Consider the following 6,029-nt stretch of genomic DNA (forward strand, 5'->3'; position numbering starts at 1 on the left):
GTGTCCTATAGTAACATCCCCCCCGGGGGGGGCGGTTCAGCACATGTGCCCAGCTTCCTCTAGGTCCAGGATCGTTACATACTGGTAAATAACAGGTAATTCTCCTTTTCATACCATAGACTGAGCTGCCTGGATTCCAGAACTTTGGTCCCCACCCCCCTCCCCAAGGCTGACTACATTTGTAACTTTTCTGTCATTGTGACAAAGCACCTGTCAGAAGTAACTTGAGGAAAGTTTCTTTTTGGCTCTGGGGGAAAGTTTCTTTTTGGCTCTAGCATCATGGAGCTAAGAGCTCGGTGCAGGGCATGAGGCAGGACAGCTGTTGATGTCATGACCAACCAGGAGACAAAAAAAAGAAAAAAAAAAGGTTGATTTACCCATTAGCTAGGGCTCACGCCTCCACAATTCTACAGCCAACCAGAATCAAGTATTCAAGACATTACAGACCCAAAGGATGGGGGTGGGGTGGGGGGAGGACCAGGAAGAAGTGGGGGCAGCGTTTCTTGCCCTCCAGAGGAGAGCTAGTGAGAGAGGTGCCAAGAAGCACCTATGGTGTCCTGAGAGATTCTAGGCAATGCCAGAAATGATAGCCCACCCTCAAATGACCCTCCATCCTGCCCAGGACAGTTAAACTTTGCCCTAGGCTCTGCTTTTTAGGGACCTAGGCTAAGGCAATAGCTGAGCCAGTATGAGCAGCAATTAGATAATTAAATCATATCTCTCCACATTAGCAGGTGAAAAGAAAAAGGCAGACATGGCTTTTCTACAATGTAGAAGCAGTCTGAGAAGGGCTTTGTGTAAGCTAGGCAGCGATGGTGCATGCCTTTGATCCCAGCATTCAGGAGGCAGAGGCAGGAGATCTCTGTGAGTTTGAGGCCAGCATGGTCTACAGGATGGCGAGTTCCAGGTCAGCCAGGGCTGCACGGAGAAACCCTCTGTCTCAAGAAAGCACTAAAATCAAAGAGAGCGAAATAAAGCTTTGAATACTGACCAGAGCAGGGAGTAGGGTTAGGGGCATCTGAGGTCAATACAAAAGGACCCACTTGGAATGATCAGGACCATTTGATCCTGCTGCAGGCTGTATCTGGTCATGCCTGCTATGCCATGTTCCCTGGGCTTTTGTCAGGAAATGTATGTAGTTTTAAAAGAATTGCCTGGAGTAGGAAAGACAGCGATGGTATAGGATTCCTGGTGGGCTTTGCTTTAGATAATTAATAGGCGGGTGTGGTGGTGGCACATACTTCCCCCTCCCCCCCCCCAGACAGGGTTTCTCTGTGTAGCCCTGGTTGTCCTGGAACTCACTTTGTAGACCAGGCTGGCCTTGAACTCAGAAATCCATCTGCCTCTGCCTCCCGAGTGCTGGGATTAAAGGAGTGCGCCACCACGCCCAGCTCTAATCCCAATTCTTGTGAGGCAGAGAAAGACAGAGCTCTCTGAGTTTGAGGCCAGCTTGGTCTATATAATGAATTCCAGGACCGGCTAAGGCTACATAGTGGGCTTGTGTTTCAAAACAAACAAAAACAAAACAAAACAAAACAAAACCCACCTAATAACTAATAATTGAATAATGATGATCATGGTGGTGGTGGTGGTGGTGATGATGATGATGATGATGATAAGCAGCCCTTGGGATAAAACCACAATTGCCGAATCCAGCCCGATGCCTCTGTGGACGCTCATTGTGCTATTTTTCCCCACCTCTGAGAGACCCTTCATAGTGAAAAGAAATCAAAAAACAAAAATCAAAACAAAACAAAAATACCCAGACAGCATTTTACTCCTATGACAAAAATTATCAATGACGCCAAGTATGAATGAGCAGAGGGGTTGGGAACCGTGAGCTAGGAGTGCAGAGCCAGGGTCCCTCTGAGTCCTTGATGGGGCGGTAGGTGGGGTGCTGGTCTACTCCCAGGCTGGGGGCTTTCATTGATGCACAGCCATAGCTTTGCCCTGCGAAGGCTTGGCAAGCATGGCTGGCCCTCACTCCTTTCCCAGATGTCATGGTTTCTGCAATGGGGCATCCTGTCTGACCCGCTGACCCCTGAGGCTGGGGCCAGGGCTTAGCTGGGCGCATTCCTGCTGCCCCACCACAATGCTGCTTGTTCTGTGCTTGCTTTGTGCAGGAGCCCTGGCCCCTGGGGTGGAAAATCGAGCGAGGCTTTCTGACTGCACAGCAGACTGCTGGCGTCGCGGGAATCCTCAGGATCAAGCAGATGTCAGCTCTGCCAGAGTCGGACGGCTGAGCTGTGTGTAGCCCAGCCAGAATGTTGAGGTTGGGTGGAAAGCCTCTGTCCCAACCAGACACAGAGGGCAAGTCACTAGGACCTTTTTTTTTTTTTTTTTTTTTTTTTAAGAATTATTTATTTATTTATTTATTTATTTATTTATTTATTTATTTATATGATTACACTGTCACTGTCTTCAGATCCCACACCAGAAGGCGGTATGGGATCCCATTACCGATGGTTGTGAGCCACCATGTGGTTGCTGGGAATTGAACTCAGGACCTCTGGAAGAGCAGATGGTGCCCTTAACCACCGAGTCACCTCTCCAGCCCCTTCCTATTTTCCACCCTGCTGGTGGGACGTCGTGTTGATGGGATGAGCTGAGCTGGCCACTTTCCAGGCTCCAGTCAAGAGCTTTTCTTGATAATGTCCCACAGCACAAGCAGGATGCTGGCAAACGGTGCAAGCCGAAGAGAAGCTGAGAAGTGGGGCAGGAAATTCATGCTGTCACCCCTCCCATGGCAGAGTATGTGGTCGCACTTGACCCTTCACGGGACAAAATTAGTTTCAATGTAACCAAATGATAACTATGGATAATGGTGATTTTCCCCATTTTTTTTTTTTTAAAAGCAATTAGCAGTTAGAAAGAAAACATCTCTATTCAGTGTCCTATAACAGGCATGGGCCAATGTTTGTACTTAAATGAGATGCCTGGTTTGGGCTCAGTTTCAAAATTTTAAACTTTAAACCTGCACTAAAGTACAAGAGCTCCCAAGGGCTCCCAAATCAGCTCTGTTCCAACAGCTCCCCCTCATTCCCCCCACCCCGGTCCCACAAATGAGATAATTTGAAATCCACTGATGCGTGCAGATTTGTAGTGTAATGAGGATTCTTCTGAGCTCTAAGAGGAGTTCTGGGCCCTCAGATCGCTCTCAAGAAAGCCTTGTACCCATTGCTCATATGGGAGACAGTGAACTCTCTTCAGAGCAAACCTGCGGGGCTGTGGAACAAGGTTAGGGACCCTCTGCTCTTCCCAGGGCAGGAAGTAGGTTCAAAGAGAGTTAGATGCACCTTGTAGGGTACCAAGTCCTGAGATGGGTACTCTTTCTACAATACCGCAGTCTGAGGGAGACAGCATGAATTCCCCACCGCTTCCTCCCTGTTTCACGGCCGGGACACACTTACTCTAGAGCTGGGCGATCTCTGGAGCTAAGCAGTTCTCCTTTTCACCCAGGAGAGGCCTCTTGGCTTCTTCTCACGGCTTTCTCAGCTGTCAGCATTGCTATGCTCGCACTCAGAGGATTATTAAGTAGAAAGGGGGAGGGGGACAGGAACACCGGGATGTTGCGATAGTCACTCTCTTTAGGTGACTGAGGGGCTGGTAGCACATAGCTCAGAGACACTGGGCAGAGGGCTACCCAGCGGGCTCTTCAGAACACTATATGCTCTAAGACACACAGATTTCTTCCCTCTTCCCCCTGAAACTTTCCATATAATGATTCTGACCATGATTGCTGTGCAGAAAGCAAAATCTGAGTGAAGGGGCGGGGACAACGGCAGAAGTCCAGGGTGATGACATCAGTGGAGCCTGTGGTCCCTGAGGCTTCCCTCTTTGGCCCACAGAGCATCCTTTTTGCTGAGCGTAGTCTTTCCTGTGTGCGTCTCCAGCCTTGTTCTCTGTCTAGATGTATTTCTATGGATTGGATTAGGGCCTGCCTGTGTACCCGCATTCCACACTTTCTAGCCTCTGAAAGGCCTTGTCTCAACACATCCTCTAAGGCACTGAAGGCTAGGACTTTGACTGTGTGAACCTGGGGGTTCGGCTCACCTCTGTGAACCATGGAACCATGACACGTATTTGCTCAAATACATTTTGTGACTCCAGAATCAACAGGCACAGAGCCTTTGCCATCTTTCCAAGATGCATGAAGAATGGCGGAGAATTTTTCTCAGGTATCATATCAGCAAAGCTCTTCCATTGAGACTTATTTGGTGCCTTAAAAGATTTATTTTAGGCTAGTGTCAGCCTCACATGCCTTTAATCCCAGCACTTGGGAGGCAGAGGCAGGTGGATTTCTGAGTTCGAGGCCAGCCTGCTCTACAGAGCAAGTTCCAGGACAGCCAGGGCTACACAGAGAAACCCTGTCTTGACCCCACATATTTTTATTTATGTGTACATGTATGTCTGTGTGAGTTAATGCTATATGTGAGGGTGCACATGGAGGCCAAAGGAGGGCACCTGATCTCCTGGAGTTACAGGTGATAGTGAGCTGACCATGGTGGGTACTGGGAACCAAACCAGCTCTCTGGAAGAGCAGCCAGTCAGTGCTCTTACCCTCTGACTCATCTCTCCAGCCTGACCCAGGAGTTAAACTTGATAGAAGGAAAGTGCGGCTGTTATGGGAGGAATCCCAGCTCATCCGTCTCCCATTTTGAACATTCTTTGACTGTTTCATACATCGATAAAATATTTTGATCATATCCACCTCCTCTGAACTACCCTTTCACTTCCCTTGGGTCCCCAGTACTTTTCTTTATGCCTTTCTGTCTTCTTTTTCTTTCTTCCTTTTTTCCTTTCTTTCTTTCCTTCTTTTTAAAGATTTATTTATTTTATGCATATGAGTACACTACCATTGCTCTCTTCGGACCCACCAGAAGAAGGCACCAGACCCCAATAAAGATGGTTGTGAGCCACCATGTTGTTGCTGGGAATTGAACTCAGGACCTCTGGAAGAGCAGTGGGTGCTCTTAACCGCTGAGCCATTTCTCCAGCCCTCTTTCCTTCTTTTTAGATTTATTTATTTTATGTATGCAAGTACTCGGTTGCTGTCTTCAGACACACCAGAAGAGGGCACCAGATCCCATTACAGATGGTTGTGAGCTACCATATGGTTGCTGGGAATTGAACTCAGGACCTCTGGAAGAGCAGACGGTGCTCTTAACCACTGAGTCATCTATCTAGTCCCTTCCCATCTTCTTTCTTGTTGTGTTTTTGTTGTGTTTTGTTCTTGAGTCTTACAGCACTGTCTGCATGCTTGTGGGTGGGTGTAGACATCCACTCAAACCTAGGTATACCCCCAAAGAAAAATGACTCCCCTGTGCCCAGAAGCCACCAACTGCCAATAGACCCTCTTCTATCTATGCTGAAAGGTTGACTGTCTTGATCGTGTTCAGGAGCTGCTGTGGGATCACTGAAGCATGAACCATGCCATGTCCAGATGACAGCATCCCACAGTTTATATTCCTTCTGTCCCTTCTTCTGTGATGCTCCTTGTGACTTGGGTGTGGGTGTCGATATAAATGTCCCATTTAGTCCCAGTCACTCAACAGTCATTTAGTCTCTGCACTCTGACTGGTTACGAGTCTTTGCACGGACTGTTACTTGTAGTGAGTCTTTTCACTGATTGTTACTTTTAGCAAAAAGGAGTTTCTCTGACCCAGGGGGAGTGCAGTGCTGCTCCATGGGTCTAAAGGTCACATTTAGAAGGCGGTTTGACAGTGTTTCCATTTAGTGAAACACAGTAGCAGGTTTCCTGCTAGCACCTATGACTTCACCGGCCATGAGCTTTTCAGAAGGTTTACATGAGTTTCCTTGTGTGAAGCTGGCCTCAATCCCATGCAGAAGGTGGTTGCTTGCTCCTGTAATAGCTGTGCCACTGTTACACCAGTAAGCCCATCTTGCTTGGAAAGCTGGTATTGTAGTAGGGACATTTCTTTCTTTGTTTCTTTCTTTGTTTCTTTCTTTGTTTCTTTCTTTGTTTCTTTCTTTGTTTCTCTCTCTCTCTCTCTCTCTCTCTCTCTCTC

Source organism: Mus pahari, chromosome 21 (genome assembly GCF_900095145.1).
Source record: "Mus pahari chromosome 21, PAHARI_EIJ_v1.1, whole genome shotgun sequence".
Taxonomy (NCBI): domain Eukaryota; kingdom Metazoa; phylum Chordata; class Mammalia; order Rodentia; family Muridae; genus Mus; species Mus pahari.